This window comes from Molossus molossus, unplaced genomic scaffold (genome assembly GCF_014108415.1).
Source record: "Molossus molossus isolate mMolMol1 unplaced genomic scaffold, mMolMol1.p scaffold_m16_p_6, whole genome shotgun sequence".
NCBI classification, from domain to species: domain Eukaryota; kingdom Metazoa; phylum Chordata; class Mammalia; order Chiroptera; family Molossidae; genus Molossus; species Molossus molossus.
The window spans coordinates 26,023,140-26,042,735 of record NW_023425399.1 but is presented as its reverse complement, the minus strand read 5'-3'; the positions used below and the strand labels follow the sequence as shown (position 1 = coordinate 26,042,735).

General features: G+C 45.0%; 1 non-coding gene across 1 annotated transcript; it reads right to left on the bottom strand.

Moving 5' to 3' along the window:
- Positions 1–7,951: 7,951 nt before the first annotated feature.
- LOC118619501 lies at positions 7,952–8,142 on the bottom strand. Its single transcript, XR_004957268.1, has one exon. It is a non-coding gene; the product is annotated as a U2 spliceosomal RNA (small nuclear RNA).
- Positions 8,143–19,596: the final 11,454 nt, after the last annotated feature.

Here is a 19,596-nt window from a genome sequence, read left to right as displayed (position 1 = left end):
TGAGCAATGAAATAGAATTTCATTTTCAAGAAAGCTGGAAGGGAAGTTTCTCTTTGTTGGAAAGGGCCTAGAGGGGGATGACTTGAGCCATCAGAAGCTGGGTGGGGCTGGGCCAGACAGGAAAGGGGAAGTGGGGGTGTGAACTCCTGAGACGGCAGGAGGGGAGGGCTGCCCTCTGTGTGCTGGGCGTTATTGCTCTGCGCGAGTACCCAAGCATTGGGGAACGAGTGTACAAACCCCAAGGGGTTTGATGCGGCTGGATTTCTTATGGAAAATGGTGAAGAGGCTGAGTCGTGCTTGCTGGTGGTGTGCAGGGCAGACGTCTTTAATGGGCAGACCGGGGCTCCACCAAAGCTGCTCTTCTGCTTGTGCAGGCTCAGGCTCCTCCCCACTAATGACGGCTTATTCAAGGATCTTTTATCTTTCATTTTGGGTTTGCCCGGACTGGGGCTCCCAGAACATGGGCTATTCAAAAGCACCTCCCCCCACTTCAACAACCCAAATACTTAGCATTGGGGGAGAGCAGTGTAGCCGGCTGTGAGGCCTGGACTGAGGGCCAGGAGAGTGGGCTTTGTTATCTCCGGGCCAAACTGGCTGTGTGACCCTCCGAAAGTCAGTGGCCTTCTCTGGGCCTTGGAGCTCTCATCTGTGAAATACGGGTGCGGGTTGAGTCTTACCAGTTTCAACATTCTCTGATTCTAAAATGATCAGGCTAGGAATGGTAGATAGGGTCCAAAGACTGGGGCAACTCAGTGTACCCCAACGTCACCTGTACCAAAGCCCAGCATACAGTGGGTGCTTCACAGATTAAAATGCATGCCTGTGGCCCTGGCCAGTTTGGTTCAGCCGTTAGAGCGTTGGCTTGCGGACCAGAGAGGCCTGGGTTCAGTTTCCGCTAAGGGCATGTACCTCGGTTGCAGTTTGTCCCTGGCCCTGGTTGGGGTCGTGTGGGTGGCAACCAGTCAATGTGTCTCTCTCACATTGATGTTTCTCTCTCTTTCTTCACACCTCTCTCCCTCCCACTCTATCTGAAGATAAATGCAAAAATGTCCTCCAGTGAGGATAAAAATAAATAAATAAAATGCATGCCTGTGGAATAAACAAGCAGATACTTTAAAGATAGTTTAATTGTTTCTCTGACTGTAAAGATAATACATACTCGAGGAAATCTAGGCAACAACAGATAAAGCATACATGCATATGTAAATCAGCTTACATAATAAATCCCGTTGCATGGAGAAGAGGATTTATAACTTGACCTTTTTCTTAACCACATGCTGTGCTTATATTGTGCTCTATTTCAAATCACAGGGCATAGACACGCACTGTCATCTCTGGTGGCATTTTGTGTGAATTTATGATTTACTCATCCTTCCCAAATCAATGGGACTTTAGGTTGTTTCCAGCTTTTTGTCCTTAGAAAGAAAGGTAACGTGCCCTGGCAGGTGTGGCTCACTTGGTGGGGTGTCCTCCGGGGCACCTAGAGGTTGCTGGTTCCATTCTGGGTCAGGGCCTGTGCCCAGGATTTCAGGCTTGATCCCCAGTAGGGGGCGTGCAGGAGGCAGCTGATTGATGTTTCTCTCACAAATGTGGACAATGTTTCTTTCCCTCCCTCTCCTTTCCTCTCACTCTAAAAAAAAGAAAGAAAGAAATGTAATGCTATTTTTACAGGTATTTTTGTGTATTTCCATTTCAGGCTCCTTGGCTGAAGCTATCTTGTGGGCTTCAGCCCTCTCTGTCCTCCCCCCTGCTCCCTAGATATGGGGAGAGGAGGTCATGGTGGGGAGGATACAGAAAAACAGGGGCAGTGAGGGATGGGGGAGGGGTCTTCCCCAGGGGGCAAAGCAGCAGAGACCTTCTAGCACTAATGGGATATTCACATGCTTAACACCAGCAACATGTGGGCCCAACAACAATTTAAAAATTTACGATACCCCCCCCCCCCCAGGTCATTCCCACCTTGGGAAAAATAATTTTGTTGGGTTCGTTTAATTGCAGATTTACTCTTGTTAGTTACAGGGATTGGAAGGACGCCGACTTTTTCAGGACCCGGGGCATCTGTCTGGCAGTGTCAGAGGCAGAGCTGTGAATCCGTGGCTCTGTGGCCCGAGACCAGCAGCACCGGCACCACGCGGGAGCTGGCTGGGGTGAGGTCGGACCGGCAGCACCGGCACCACGCGGGAGCTGGCTGGGGTGAGGTCGGACCGGCAGCACCGGCACCACGCGGGAGCTGGCTGGGGTGAGGTCGGACCGGCAGCACCGGCACCAGCGGGAGCTGGCTGGGGTGAGATCGGACCGGCAGCACCGCACCACGCGGGAGCCTTGCCGGGGTGAGGTCGGACCGGCAGCACCGGCACACGCGGGAGCTGGCCGGGTGAGGTCGGACCGGCAGCACCGGCACCAGCGGGAGCTGGCGGGCGGTCGACGGCAGCACCGGCACCACGCGGGAGCTGGCGGGGTGAGGGCGGACCGGCAGCACCGGCACCACGCGGGAGCCGGCTGGGGTGAGGTCGGACCGGCAGCACCGCACCACGCGGGAGCTGGCTGGGGTGAGGTCGGACCGGCAGCACCGGCACCACGCGGGAGCTGGCTGGGGTGAGATCGGACCGGCAGCACCGGCACCACGCGGGAGCTGGCTGGGGTGAGGTCGGACCGGCAGCACCGGCACCACGCGGGAGCTGGCTGGGGTGAGGTCGGACCGGCAGCACCGGCACCACGCGGGAGCTGGCTGGGGTGAGGTCGGACCGGCAGCACCGCACCACGCGGGAGCTGGCTGGGGTGAGGTCGGACCGGCAGCACCGGCACCACGCGGGAGCTGGCTGGGGTGAGATCGCCAGGGAGGGACGCACGAGGCCAGAGTGATGCAGGAACAGACTTTTATTCAGGACATCTGTAAAGCGGATGGGCTGAGTCCAAAGTGGTGTCAGCCCCAAACTGGCCAGGGCTTGCTGCTTACAAAGAGCGTTGGGTGGGCTTTCTTTCGGCGGGCGCTTCGGGGCACGAGCAGGAACAAAGGGCAGGCAAACAAGCTGGTGGCTGCTTGACCGAGACCGCCAAGGGTCGGGTTCCTGTAGCAGTGGGACGGCGGAGAACAATGAAAGGCCACATCCACAGGCACTTCTGCGGCGGGGTGCTCCCTGGCCTCCCAGTTAGAATGCAGACTCCTGGGCCTGCTGCAGGCCCCTGCACCAGCATCTGCATTTTGACAGCTCCTCCGGTGAATCCCACGCACAGTAAAGTCTGAGAAACTCTATCCAGAGTGGCCATTCTCAAAGGGAGGTTCAGGGTCCATAAGACTCTTAAGGAATCTGTGAGGTCACAACTATTGTCATAATACTCTTAAGGTTTTGGGGGCCTATTTCAACTCATTTTCCCATGAGGGGAGTTTTCCAGAGGCTACCTGATAATATGGTGCTGCAAAAAATTTAATGTAAAAGCACATATGAGAATACAGCTGTTTTTCTATTAAGCCTTCTATATAGTTAATGACATCTGTTTAAAAAAGGTAAGACAAGTCTGGCCGGTGTGACTCATTGGATTGAGCGTTGTCCCATGGACTGAGAGGTCCTGGTTTGATTCCCGGTCAGGGCGCATGCCCGGGTTGTGGGCTCCATCCCCGATGGGGGCGTGCAGGAGGCAGCCATTGATGTTTCTCTTGCACATCGATGTTTCTCTCTCTCTCTCCCTTCCTCTCTCTAAAAAAATCAATAAAAACATATTTTTAAAAAAGTAAAACAATGTTACTCTTATTAATATTATTTTTAGTTTTAGAAAATATAGTTACATTTTTCATAAATACATGCTACTTGTGTTAAGATGCAATGGGCTTATTAGGTTTTTAAAAATAATATTTTTTTATTGATTTGAGAGAGAGAGAGAGGAAGGAAGAGGGAGGGAGAGAAACATTCAATTGGCTGCCTCCCGCACACTCCCTACTGGGGATCAAGCCTGCAGCTCAGGTCTGTGCCCTGACCAGGAGTCAAACTGGTGATGTCTTGGCGCTTCAGACAGTGCTCAACCAACCGAGCCACACGGGCCAGGGAGGGTTTATTAGTTTTTAAATGAGTTAATAAATGAACATTTTGTAAGTTTCTCAGTGTTAATTTCCAAATTGGTAAATATTCATAGATATAACCCACGTAAGCAAGCACTCTTTGGGATTCGCAATCATTTTTATGAGTGTAAAGAGGACCTGAGAGCAAAATGTTAGAGAACTACTGGCCTAGAATATGCTTCTCCTTTAGGATTCTAGTTCTGTCCTTCAAGAGAAGAATCGTAAGCTGAAAATCACAGTAGCAGAGGCCTGAGGTCAGGGCCCAGAAATATCCAAGGGCAGGGAAGCCGCAGGTCTGGTGCCGCCTTTGGGTGAATCCCGAGGTGCAAGCAACCAACTGGATGCATGTGCGCTTAGGGTTGGGGTCACCAACACTGTCCTGGGAATTCACCCTCAGAGGACAGTGGGTCAGAAGGACCCACCAGAGCTAGACCTGGGGTCTGATGGCAGGTCGTCTCTTCCCTTCTCTGGGCCTCCGTCCACTGGGCTGTAAAATAGATGATACAGCTTCCCTCCACCCTTGGGCGAAGTCTTAGGGTAACTAATAAAAGACTGTGAAGCTCTAACTCATCTCCACATCACCTCATACTCAGAATAATAACCACGGTAATATAGACGATCAGAATTCAAACTCTGGGAGGGAGGTGCTTGCCCAGCCAGAAGGCCAGTAGCGTTTCTACCATTGTCAGCAAACCTCGTCCCTGCCCACTGTCTGCAGGCCAGAAGCTGTGGGGCGAGCCAGCAGGTCAGAGGTGGCCTCACCCCATTCTCAGTGTCCAGGAGTTGCCCTGTTCATCCATCTACCAAACAACATCAGGACCTAGAAGCTGCCATGAAGCTACAAAGCATTCAGAGCATTGTATTCTTGCTTTGGGTGTTCACGATCCACTCATCTATTTGTACATTTATTCTTCATTCATTCACTTCTTCCAAAACTCATTGTAACAAATATTTCCTCGTGTCCACTAAAGGATACATCACTGTGAAACTTATGGAGACATCAGTAGTTGTAGCACTTTTTCTATCAATGTCTAGATATTGTTGGGGAGCAAAATTTGCCACCCCAAAATGTGCCGCTTTGGCATGTTGATTATTTTGAATTAAAGTTACTTGAGAAACAACCCATGCAAGAACCCTTTGACCTTCCTGTCTCCCTGAAAGCAAGAAATAAGTCTCCTCTGTGAAAGGTACCCTCCCTGCACCAGGAGGTGAAGAACACCTTTATCGCCAGAGATGGGAAATTCAGGGCCCAGAAGGCTGTGCAAACAAACTCTACTTAGTTTCTTCACTGAATAGTACCCAAGCCTAAGTTCCTGTGTCTTGTAGGTTCTTCACAAATTCATTTTGCTTGTTTGTTTAAAAGAATAAAAGCTGCCTGCTTCGGTGACTTCTTTAGGTCCCATATCTATAAGACCTCCACATGTATGAAATTAAACTTGATTTTCTCCTGTTAATCAGCCTTGTGTCAATTTAATTCTTAAACCAGTCAGAAGAACCTTGAAGGGGAGAAAGAAAAATTTTTCCTCCCTGACAATATTAACCAATTCTAGATCTTCCCCTTGGTTTATATTGGTTCACTCATTCTGTGGGGATTGTGTTTTTGAAGTATTTTTAGCTATATTTCCTGTAAATTATGCTGTCCTGGGACTGCCCACCCACTAAAGCCAAGGATTTCGGTGTTTCTAAAGGAATGAGACCTAATCACAAGATTATGAAATGTTTCTCCTTGCCCTAAGCCTTACCACCATATCGCAAAGGCCTATTTATTAGAGCTCCTTTTACCCAGCCCAGCTTTCAACTAAAAATTAAAAGACATGCTAAAAGGCAAAATCACGATTTGATGAGACAGAGAAAACATCAGAACCAGACTCAGAGATAGCAGGAATGTTGGGATTAGCAGACTGGGAATCTAAAATAACTATGATTAAAATGCTAAGCGCTCTAATGGAAAAGGTAGACAATATGCGAAAACAGATAGGTAATGTGAACAAAGGGATGGAAACACCAAGAATGAATAAAACAGAAACGGCAGATATACTGTTCCAGAAATGAAGAGTGGCTTAGTAGTACACTGAGCATGGCTAAGAGAAGAATCAGTGAGCTTGAGGCCATGTCAATAGACACCTCTGGGCAGAGGGAAAAGTGGCAAATAACTAGCAGATCTGAGAAAAACTATTTGCAATCTGGCAACGGAGGAAACCAAACAGCGATGAAACCAACTCAGTAGTCATTGCTGAGTCCCCCAAAAGGCTCCAGACTGACAGCCCCAGACACCTCTGTAATTGAAGATTGGGGTAGCGGGGCTTACAGTAATAAAAAAGAATTGGTTGAGAGTCTGCTTATGAAGGAGCCTGTCTCAGGCCACTTTCTCACTATGAGCTGAATGACTCGTTTCTCCAGCCCAATAAAGGCGGAAGCTTTATTCTTTGGAGAGACTACAACAAAGACTAAAAGCACAAGCATGCACAGTGAGGGCTGGGGTACAGCCCAAGGGGATTGTCCATGCTGGGTGTAGAGATGCTGGCCCAACCCACCTCTACCTCCTTCTCTTAATTCCCACATATGATGTTGGCAGCCCGGAGGACACACCTCTTAGAGTCTGACCAGCACAAAATGGAAGAACTTAAGATTTTCCCCAGAAAAACAGCCCCAAGGTCACCCCACCATCATACTCTCAGTCCATAGCCTTCCCTGTGCTCTGGGAGCTGCCAAACGGAGCTTTAGTCCCCGATCTTACATATGAACGGACAAGAGTTACCAGGTATCTGAAGACAACTTCTAACATGAAAGAGAAGGAAAAATAAACATACTAAAACAAGACTCTTGGAGGAAATAACCTATTCGAGCAGAAACATTTTAGGAAAATAAACTATTCTGGTATCGTCAGAAATGTGAAAAGATATTACAAGCTGGAAAAACCCCAGGGTATAATATTTTTTAAAAATTATAAACAAACAGACAGAAGCTCTAGGAAACTACACACATAATAGCAGAAATGAAAACTTTGAATATGAGTTTTGGAAAATAAAGTTGAAAGTATTGTTCAGCTAGTAGTATAAAAAGAAAAACAAGAAAGAACACACAAGACACAATGGAGTACTATGCAGCTGTGAGAAAGAAAGATCTCTTATCCTTTGAGACGGCATGGAAGGACCTGGAGAGTATTATGCTAAGCGAAACAAGCCAAGCAGAGAAAGACAAATATCACGTGATCTCCCTTATTTGTGGAATATAATGAACTAAACAAACTGCTGAACAAAATTAACCCAGAGACATAGAGGTGAGGTACAGACTGACAAGCCTCAGAGGAGAGGGGTGTTGGGGGAGGAAAAGATAAACCACAGAACTTACATGCATGTGTGCATGACCAATGAACATAGACAACAAAGCTGGGGATGGGGCAGGGGGGAAAGGGAGGAGGGTGTCAATGGGGAGAAAATGAGAAACATCTGTAACAAAAACAAATTAATAAATAAAAAATAAATTAATTAAAAAAAAAGAAAAACATTAAAAAACCCCCTCAAAACACACACACACACACACACACACACACACACACACACACACGATGAGAAACTTGTTGGCCAGTTCATAAGGTCCAATATCTGATCAATAGAATTTTCAGACAGAGATAGAGTTAGAGACAGAGAGCGATAAATTGTCAATGAAATATTTTAAGAAGAAATTTCAGAATCAAAGGACATAACTTTCCAGGGTGAAAAGACCCACTGACGCCAAGTAGAATGGATAATGGAGAAATAGGAACATTCAGCAAGTCTTGTGAAAACACCTAACACTAGAGACAAGGAGAACGTCTTACAAGGTTCCCGAGGAAAGCACTGGATGACACCCAAAGAACTGGGAATGAAAGTGGCTTCAATTTTTTTTTTCTTTTTCTTTTTGTGCACTGTTCCCGGAGGTACTGCAATGCTGGGTCGATGCATGGAGTGGACAGAGCGAGCTCCTACTCCATCTCCCTGCTCCAAAAATCCATGTAATATATTGTCCTCGGATAAAGAACATATAGGATATTAAACTCATAAAAACAGATACTACCCTTGATCTTAGCCAAAAGGCCAAGAAGCGATTTTATTTTATTATTTTTAAAAATTTTTTATCCTCATCTGAGGACATTTTTCCTTTTTTTTTTTTATCCTCACCCGAGGATATTTTTCCATTTTTTGTACAGATAGAGTGGGAGGGAGAGAGAGGAAGGGAGAGAGAGAGAGAAACATCGACGTGAAGGGACACATCGAGTGGCTGCCACCCGCACGACCAACCAGGGCCGGGGACAAACTGCAACCGAAGTACGTGCCCTTAGCGGGAACCGAACCCGGGTCTCTCCGGACCGCAGGCCGACGCTCTAACCGCTGAGCCAAACTGGCCAGGGCTTGCTTGCTTTTTTTTTTTTTTTTTTTTTTTTTCAGATGGAGTGGGAGGGAGAGAGAGAGAGAAACATAGACATGAAAGGGACACATCGAATGGCTACCACCCGCACAACCCAACCAGGGCTGGGGACAAACTGCAACTGAGGTACATGCCCTTAGTGGGATCTAAACTCGGTCTCTCGGGACCGCAGGCCGAAGCTCTAACCGTTGAGCCAAACCAGCCAGGGTGCGATTTGATTTTAACAATAAACCTAGAATGTCACATCCCAAACTTTAACAAATGTCCCCAAATTTTTATTTTAATTGAGATAAAGTTCACATAACGTAAAGTTTATTATTTAAACCATTTAAAGGATATAATTCAGTGACATTTAGTACATTCACAATGTTGTGCAACTGCCCCAAAACATTTCTGTCACATTGTAGCATGTATCAGTACTTCATTCCTTTTTATGTCCAAATAATATTCCATTGTGCGGATATGCCATATTTTGTTTATCTATTTGTCATCTGATGGACATTGGGTTGCTTCCACTTTTTGGCTGTTGTAAATATTACTGATCTTAACATTCATGTACATGATTTTGTTTGAACCAAAGCCTTTTTTTCTTAAATGTTTTTTTCTTTTATTGATTTTAGAGAGAGAGGGAGAAACAGGAACATCGACGAGAGAGAGCATTGACTGGCCGCGTCCTGCATGGCCCACACTGGGGATCGGGCCCCCAACCTGGGCATGTGTCCTGACTGGGAATTGAACTGGGAACATTTTGGTGCATGGGTTGACCCTCAACCACTGAGCCACACTGGCCAGGCTGAACCAAAGTCTTTAAATCTAGTCATTCAGTTCTAAAAAAATAATAATCCCAGAATGTAGAAAATTCCGAGGGAAAATCATTTCCAGTTTAGAATTCTCTACCTAGCCAAACTATAAGCCAAGTTGGAGGGTAAAATAAAGATATTTGTTTCCCTCCAGCAACCCTTACTGGGGAAGATCCCACGACGTAGAAGAAGGACTAAGCCAGGTAAGGAGAAAATATATTTGATACAGGAAGCAAGAGCTCCAACATCGAAAAAAAGCAAACTCCAGAATGAGTCAAAGGGACACCCCAGGAGGCCAGCTGGGCACTGGGCATAAAAAGCAACTAGTTCAGGGGTCAGAAGGCTCTGAGGGAAACCCCTTCAGCATGTTAGAGTTGACAGAACACCTAGTGTGTCTGAAAGTTTTGAGAGACTCGTTCAGCATTGGCAAAGTGTTTGGTTTCCGAAAGAGGATTAAGTATGTGGAAAATGAAGCCAATGCAAAGCCTAGCTTTTACATTATTCATGCCAGGGAAACAAAATGTTGTGCAGGAAAGGAAAGAAAGCTTGGTTGAACTACATGGATGTTTTAGTAATGTAAGCATCACATCCAATCTAACCACAGCTCCAACACAATCAGCCGGGGGACGAAGCTGGGAAGGCTGCACCGGGGTGAGTGATGGTGGGAGTCAGAAGGACATACCCCTCATTCTCCATGGTGGGAAGACACCGGACAGTTGTCACTCTATTTCTAAAAAATATTTAAAAATAGCGATTAAATTAACCAAGCATGTTATCTGTAGACGTGAATATAAATTTTTTAAAAATCATGTAACAGCCCTGGCTGGTTTGGCTCAGCGGTTAGAGCATCAGCCCGTGGACCAATGAGTTGCAGGTTCGATTGGGCCACGGGCATGTACCTCGGTTGCGGTTCATCCCTGACCCTGATCCGTGTCGTGTGGGAGGCAGCCAGTCGATGTGTCTCTCTCACATTGGTGTTTCTCTCTCTCTCTCTTTCTCTCTCCCTCTCCCTCCCACTCTATCTGAAGATAGATGGAAAAGTATCCGTGGTGTGGATGAAAAAAATATCAGGTAACATAAAGGTATATTTGTTTTGCAATTCTGCATAATATAAATTACCACAAACAATGGCTTAAAACAACCCGTGGAAAAGTTAAACATAAAATTACCCATACAACTCTGCTATTCTTCTAGCTAACTATTCAAGAGAACTGAAAGCCAACCCTCAGACAAGTACATGTACCCCACCTTCATGGCAGCATGATTCATGGTGGCAGAAAGGGGAGCACAACCCACATGGGCATCAAGGGGTGAGTGGGTAAACAGATGGTGAGATATGCATACAATGGACTATTATTCAGCCATAAAAAGGAATGAAGCACTGGTACGTGCTACAACATGAATGAGTCATAATGCTAAGTGAAAGAAGCCAGACACGAAAGGTCACCTCCTATATGACTCCTTTTATGTGAAACATCCAGAATAGGGAGAACCCGGGGGACAGAAAGCTGACAGGTGGCTGCCCAGGGCTGTGGGGAGGAGCGATGGGGAGTGACTCCTTAATGGGTGTGAGGTTCTCATTTCGGGGATGAACATGTTTTAGAACTGTATAGAGGTAGTGGTTGTATAATACTGTGAATGTACTAAATGCCACTGAATTATTCACTTTGAAGAGGTTAATTTTATGTGAATTTCACCTCAATAAAAAAACCTATATAATCTAATTGTATGGTATCATCAATTGAGTGTTTGTAGCAGCTCACTAACCTGATGAAGAGAAGCTACCATGAGGTGGAATTACGATCTGCTTTTCGTTCTTACCCTCCTCCCGGTCTTTCCTTCCTCTTCCTTTCTTTTTCCTCTCTTATTATTGATTTTAGAGAGAGAGGAAGGGAGAGGGAGAGAGAGAGAGATAGAAACATCGATGAGAGAGAACATTGGTTGGCCACCTGCTGCATGCCCCGCACTGGGGATAAGGCCCACAACCTGGGCCTGTGCCCTGGCCAGGAATCGAACTGGTGACCTCTTGGTGCAGGATAGATGTTCAACCACTGAGCCACACCAGCTGGGCCCTCCTCTTCCTTTTCTTCCTCCCTTCCTCCTTCTCTTCTTCCTCTTCCTCCTCCTTTGGTTGTTCCATTTTTGTTTTTCCATTTAATTCCATTTCAAAGTATGGAATAGTATACTTCTCCTTAAAGAACGGAGGAAGGGGTGTGTTATTAGAGACTTTTGAAAATGTTCTGAGGCTCTTTAGCTTGATGACAAGTCTATATTCCCTAGCATGGGGAGGAATATTCAAAAATTATGACGTTGTGTATGTGAAATAAAACTCTGTTTCCGAAAAACAAAACAATACAAAAAGCCAAACCAGCAACAACAAAAAACCCCACCCACCCATTATTTCACAGTTTCTGTAGGTCTAGGCTTAGTTTAACTGGATTCTCTGCTGAGGCCTCACGTGACGAAGATGAAGCTGTCAGCCAGGCTGCTCTCTCATTGGATGCTTGGGTTTCTTGTCCAAGCCAAACCCTGGAGCTGCAGAACTGCTCCTTGTTTCTTGCTAGCTGTCAGCTGGGGACTACTCTTAGCTCCTGGAAGCCAGTCAGTTACTTGCCGAGAGGACCCCACAGGCTGGCAGTTTGCAATGTAGATGTTTGCTTCCTTCCAGGCTGGCCAGAGCAGGCCTGTCTGATTTCTTCTGCTGCAAACGGGTGAGAAACCTCTTTGCTTTTAAAGGGCTCACCTGGTTAGGTCAGGCCCACCCTGAATAATTTTTCTTTTGCCATATAATGTAAAACAATCGTGGGGGTGATAGCATACTCATAGTTTCTATCCACAACCAAAGGAGAGGGAATTTTTAAAAAAATCATTACCAGAGGATATATTTATTGATTTGAGAGAGAGAGAGAGAGAGAGAGAGGAACATTGACGTGAAAGAGACACATTGATTGGGTGCCTTCTGCATGACCCTGACCAGGGCCCAGGATTGAACCCAAAACCGAGGTCATGCCCTTGACCAGGAATCAAACCCTCATTCCTTTGGTCAGTGAGCCGATGCTCTAACTGTTGAGCCAAACTAGCCAGGGCTATGGTTTTTTTTAACAACCTGTGATACATCCACACCATTGGCTACTAGGCGGCAGTAAAGAGGCATGAACCAAGGAGATACACCGCAATACGACTTGGAGGTCAATGTTATTCTGATACCCAAACCAGATGAAGGCAGGACCAAAAAAATCATCAGGAAGGACTTTATTTTTTTCTATTTTCTGCAAGAGATAACACAAAATTCATGTAAATTCTTCTTTAATGTTTGGTAGAATTTTCCAGTGAAACCATCTGGGCTTGGAGATTTCTTGGTGTGGATTGTGGCAGAATCCCCATTGCCAGGGCCACCCAACACTTGGCATCTCTGGGTAGGGAGGGAAGTCTCAGGCCTGGAGGCGGGGAGGACAGTACCTTCTTGGCTGCTTATTTGCAGTAGAGAGTCTGGATTGGTCCCCCTTGTCAGTGCTGGAATCTGCCTGGCAGTATTGAAGTGACTCCCATTCGATCTGGGAAGAAATGAGCCTACCTGGGCCACCTTCTGTTGCTACGTTGGGGTTGGGTCTGGATCTCCTTCTGCTGGGTGGGGGTTGCAAGATACTCCGCTGTTGTGTTGTTCCTCTGGTCTGGGTCTCTAGCCAGCTTACCTTCCTCTTACCACCTTTCCTCTGGAAGGTTCTCTTTGGGTTGCCTCGTGTGTTACTTCTAGGGTTTAGAGTTGTACTGAGTGGGGCCGAACAGGGAGATCAAGTCTATGTCATCTTGTTTGGATCGTAGTCCTGGGGTGTTCTTTTGCATTCTGGAAGGGTGGGAAGGAAGAGGGAGCTGATCTATGCATCGTAGGATTATACACTTGAAACCTATGTAATTTTATTAACCAATGTCACCCCAATAAATTTAATAAAAAAATTCATGCCTGGTCTTTAAACATTTTTTTTTTAAATTGTGGTAAAATGGCATCTTAAACATTTTTAAGTGTACAGTTGTAACCATGGGGATTGTAACCCACCCACCTTTCTCTTGACCTTGTTTCTGAAAATGCTGACTCTGACTAATATGTAGCTTGTAGATAAACAGCATGTTTGTATAAGAATCTTAGGCACTAACGTCAGAAAATACAGGCTCCGACCGTCAGTCATTCCAATTCTGGGATATTTGCTGACCTTCAATCATAGAACCAGGATGACAAAGACCAGATGGTGTACACCAGCCCATCACTTGACCGGTTTTGAGGTACTTATCGGAATGGAATGTGCTGGCCTGCACGTAGAGAACTTTTCAACTCCCTTCCCTTGATTTCTTTATTCTGGCTTGCCTCTCCCTCCTTCTAGAAACCCCTGCCTTCACTACGATGCGGAGATGTGCTTTGTGACAAGAGTCCCCTATTTCTGCAGGAGACCAGCACTTGAATAAAAACCACTTTCCCTTCCCACCAGCATCTGTCTCAGGTTTTTTTTTTTTTTGTGGTACAGGCAGCTGTACTTGGGTCTGGGTACAGTTTTGGCAAGCCAGCCAGGAGGTCATGGGAGCCCCCCGTCGGTAAGTCCCTGGACTTCGGAGGGGGTTCCCTGCGCTGCCTGTGGCTGACCCACGCCCTGAGAGAAGTTGGGAGTCCCTAGCAGATGCTGAGAGATTTTACTCGGGAACTGTCCTTCGCTCTCTCTCGGCACAGTTGTCTGCTATGCCCAGCTGGGGGGAAAAATGGATTGTTGTTGGGCTGATGAGCCCAAACTGGGCAAAAGTTCCTGGTGTGTACAAGCAGGAATCCCTGACCCGCCATTTGGGGTTCTGTAGGAATCAAAGGTGCAGCCTGGCAGAAGGCATGGCTCAGCGACTGAGAGAAATCCCAGTTCTCTGGTGTGGGATTTGGTTGGATTTTTGGATATTATTTCCTTTTCTTGTCCTACATCTTATGAGGTGCATTAATAATTGTGTTATATATTTGGGATATTATTGCTTAGAGACATTTGCGTGGGATGCCCTGGCCAGTTTGGCTCAGCAGTTAGAACATCAGCCTGCGGTCCAGAGAAATTTGCATGGGAATTGTACTGCTATATAGTTGCTTGCTCCATCCTGTTTGTCTAATAGTTATTTATTTATTTTTTTTCCACTTTTTTTGTTCAGGTAGAGTGGGAGGGAGAGAGAGGAACAGAGAGAGAGAGAGAGAAACATCTCGATGTGAAAGGAACACATCGAGTGGTTGCCACCCGCACAACCGACCAGGGCCGGGGACAAACTGCAACCGAGGTACATGCCCTTAGCGGGAACCGAACCCGGGTCTCTCAGGACCGCAGGCCGACGCTCTAACCGCTGAGCCAAACCGGTCAGGGCTAATTATTATTTTGTGTGAAATGGAAGTGTAATTCTACTCAGAAAGATGTAAATTGATGGTTCAAGGAGGTGGAAAAGGTCTCACTCCCCTTCTAGACAGTAAAAGAAACATGTGAGGAAATAGTTTTACATATATATGTATGTATGAATGTGTGTATATATATATATACACACACATATTAATAATTTATTTTTGTTACAGATATTTCTCCTTTTCCCCCCATTGACACCCTCCTCCCCACTCCTGTCTCCCCCCTTAGCAGTATTATTGTCTGTGTCCATTGGTCACGCATATATGCATATAAGTTCTGTGGTTTACCTTTTCCTCCCACCCCCTCCTTCCTCTGAGGTCTGTCAGTCTGATTCCTACTTCCATGACTCTGGGTCTATTTTGTTCATCAGCTTATTTTGTTCATTACATTCCACAAATAAGTGAGATCATGGGATATTTGAGGAAATAAGTATTTTAAACACTCTATATCCTCTCCCCGGAGGCCTGGGAGCTGCAGCAGTCCTGGGAATAAGCCTCAAGGCCTGGTATCTCCCCCTTTCTCCAGCCTCCCAGAAATAGCAAAGAACACTGGATCATTAGACAGCTCACTCTTGAGCTCACTGAAGGAATACAGTAATCACCAAGAATCCAAATGGGTAATTTAAGTGTAATTGATGTCTTTTAAAGTTATTAACATAAAATATGTTTGTTTTTGACTGGGCTTATCAAAAGGATTTATGTTATCTCTGTTACGCCTCTCAAAAAATGTGAGTGTATTTGCCATTGGGGAAGTATAACCTGTTTCTGAAAGTTATGAAATGTATTGCTTTTATTTGTCACTAAAAATTAAGGTTTCTAAGAACTGAGAATTCTAATTAAGTCAAAAGGAAACTATATGGTTTTGACAGAATAGAATTGAAAGTAGGTTGTTTCAAAGTTGGTTATTTCTGAATGAGTTAAAAGGAAGCAAACTGCCCAGCCGGTGTGGCTCAGTGGTTGAGCGTCGACCCACGCACCAAGAGGTTGCTGGTTGGATTCCTGGTCAGGACACATGCCCAGGTTGTGGGCCTGATCTTCAGCGGGGGTCATGCAGGAGGCGGTCAATCTATGTTCTCTCTCATCTATGTTTCTATCTCTGTCTCCCGTTCCCTTCCTCTCTCTCTAAAATCAATAAAGGAAAATGAAAAAAAGCAAACCAAGAGGGACTAGGGAAGTCACAGAAGGTTTGAGCAAGGTGAAGAGGAATTGTGTAGAGGGAAGAAGCAAAAAGAGAAAGAATTAAGGAAGTGAAAACGATGAGAAAGAATAGAAGAAAGGGACGTACATGTTTATTGGAGGAGGAGTACTCAAGAAGGGAAATGGAAATAGAAAAAAAAAATAAGAAAGAAAAAGAGGCACATAGAGTGAAACTAAGTAGTAATTTTAATGACAAATGAAAAGGCCGGGAAGCTCTCTCTGATTTTTCAAAACCAGTTGTAATTTCCCCACAGGAACCCCAGGTTCAATTTACAGCAGGGAACAAATGAATTGCTTTTTTAGTCTGGTATACTTTCACTTATAATTCTGAGTGTTGTCTTAAAATGTTGTTTCTAAATAAACAAATTCCTTTGTCAATTACATTATAGTCAGATTTATCACCATCCCATTTAAGTATATATATATTTTTTATCATTTAGAGACAGTCACTGTTTTTCCCTGATGCATTTGCAAAAATGTTACGTCTGACTTATTCTGAAATACGAATATCTGAGAATAAATTTTCAGATCATACCTTTAAAATAGAAAAATGTATAGAACTTTAAGGAGTAACTGGATTTATAGAAATACAGGCAATTCATCAGAATAAACAAGAATTAATTATAAGAGTAAATAAACTGAGGATAATTATTATTCTTATGACTTTGTTCAAAATATTGTTGATTTTTTAAAACTTGTTTTCTTAGAGCAATTTGGTAAATTATACCTTGATAAGCCATATTAAAGCATTTCTATTTTCCTCCCTACTTAATCCCTCCAGTATTTAAAAACTCGTAATAAGTTTTATTATTTTCATGGCAATATGTTTGCATAAATTTGATAGGAATTCTGATTTCTTCAAAATAAAACACATAGAGCCAGTTCCCAATTGTGGTTTTGTTAACCAAGTCTTTGAACGGAATGTCATGTTTGAGAAGTCATGTCTAGAGGCTCTGGATGTCGGCAATAAAAGCCCCTTGGAAAACAGCCTGGCTCCTTGCTTATTCATATGGTTCGTGGTGGTCTTTCCAGGGGAGCAGCACAGGTTGCTTTCCTGGGAAATGGCAGGGAAAGGACCTCAAGACATTTTGGGGACCTCAAGACCTTGAGAAATTTACCCAAACCCATGGGTATTGCAGGCAAAGCCTCTGCGTGGCTTGGCTTCTTTGCCCAGAGACAGTCACTTCTGAGATTCTAGCAAAGCCGATTTAAAAGGCCTGTATGATCCATTGCTATTTCTATTGTGTTTATGCAAATAATCAGGCCAAACAGGCATTGGATTTAATACAGTAAGTGAATTAATCTTGATTTGGCTCTTTGATAAAAATGAGGGCGATTTTAGGAGGGAAATAGTGTTTCAATAGAATCTATAACACAGTTGTTGATATTAGACTCTAGTTCAGTTCATTGTCCATAAAATTTTACTTTTCACCTCTGATCTAGACTGGATCCTGAATTTTTCTACTTTTTCTGAACTATTTTGGCGACAACCCCCTTACTTCCATGGAAATGGAAGGGAAATTGATGACGGGGAACTGAAACAGTGGGAATTGTAACCCACCCACCATTCATTTGACGTTGTTTCTGAAAATGCTGACTCTGACTAAGATGTAGCTTGTAGATAAACAGCGTGTTTATATAAGAATCTTAGGAACTAATTTCAGAAGATACAGGCTCCGACCTTCAGTCATCCCAGTTCCAGGAAACTTACTGACCTTCAACCGTAGAAACAGGACGTGTGGAACCAGGATGACGCACAGCAGACCACGCTTGGCCAGTGCTGAGGTCCTCATCAGAGTGCCTGCACGTAGCCAGCTCTCAACCCTCTCCTTAATTTCTTTGTTCTGCTTTGCCTCATCCTCCTCATAGAAACCCCTGCCTGCGCTGAGATGTGGAGATGGGCTTTGTGACAAGAGTCCCCCATTTCTGCAGGTGACCAGCACTCGAATAAAACCACTCTCCTTTTCACCAGCATCTGTCTCATGAGCTTGATTTTGGTGGCACAGGCAGCCGATCTTGAGTTCTGGTTACAAGTTCAGTGGTATTGAATACATTCACAATGTTGTGCCGGAATTACCATCCATTGCCATAACTTTTCATCTTGTAAAACTGAAACTCGGTACTCATTAGAAAGTCACTCCTCATTGTACCCCCTCCCCGTGCCCAGCCCCTGGCAGCCATCATTCCACTTTCTGTCTCTGGATTTGACTATTCTAACTACCTCATCTAGGTAGAATCATTCTGTGTTTGCCTTTTTTTGACTGGCTGATTAGCGTAATGCCCTTAAGGTTCATCCATGTTATAGCCTGTGTCAGAATATTTTCTTTTTTAAAATATTTTTTTCTTTATTGATTTTAGAGAGAGAGAGGAAAGGAGAGGAGAGATAGAAACATTGATGAGCGAGAACATTGATTGGCGGCCTCCTGCATGCCCCCCACTGGGGATCGGGCCCACAACCTGGGCATGTGCCCTGACCGGGAATCCAACTGGTGACCTGTTGGTGCATGGGTCAACGCTCAACCACTGAGCCACACCTACCAGGCAGAATTTTCTTCCTTTTTAAGGCTAAATCATATTTCTAGGTCATTTTGAAGATGTATATGTTAAGGGTAGAAGAGAAAAAACATATTTTTAGTAGCCTACTACCTTGATTTTTTACTTTTAAAATTTTATACACATAATTCCTGGGCTCCATTTCTAGTCTTGCCCCAGATGGCAAATGCTAGGGGCAGGCTTGATGGGCGTGTAAATAAAACACTGATAAAAAGTGAAATTAAAAAAAAAGAGAAAAGCATTTTTTTTTTATCTCACCATTTAGTGAGTAGATTTGGAATATCATACCTATTTTAATTTCATTTTTTTGCATATTTATTAAAAAATTTTTTTCTTTATTGATTTTTAGAGAGAGAGGAAAGGAGAGGGAGATGAGAGACCACATCAATTGGCCGCCTTCTGCATGCCCTCTGACTGGGGATCGGACCTACAACCTGGGCATGTGCCCTCACCAGGAATCGAACCTGTGACCTCTTGGTGCATGGGTCAATGCTCAACCACTGGGACAGACCAGCTGGGCTTCTTTGCATGTTTTTAAGAGAGGCATGAGGTAGGTGATGGGATGTGCACTGCAGAATGAGGTCTGGTGTCAGACCGGGGCATCTTCCCATCAAGCTCTTCACTTGCTTAGGACGCTGCTGAAACGAAGGGGGCTGTTGATTTAAAGAAAAACGCGACGTAAATGGCAGACCGGCACTTCTCAGGAAAAGGTGAAAATCATGAAGATGGTTGACAGTGGACAGAACTTTGGGATTCATGGGTAGGTGACCTTCAGGATCATCCTCTCTGATACACCATGAATCTTTGTGCTTGGCAGCAGGCCGGTCCTGGGGACAACAGTCAGAATAACAATAACAATCTTTGTCAGTGTATTCAGTACATAACAGTTTACAAAAAAAAAAAAGGATTCAAATGTATCATCTCAAAGAGGCTGAAATGTATGTATAATTATGTGCATTTTACAGATGAGGAAACTAACTCAGAGGAGACGTATTTTGGCCAAGGACCATGCCAGTGTTGATTGTGGCAGGATGGGAAGTTGTGTACCCCCTTTCCACTTTGCCCTGATCTCCCCTATCTCTGTGTCCTGGCCCTGGCTGCCCATCAGCACCAGGGGTGGGGCCTCTCCTCCCGGTGGACAAAGCCTTTGGTGGAGTTGGCATCTCATCCTGAGTTTT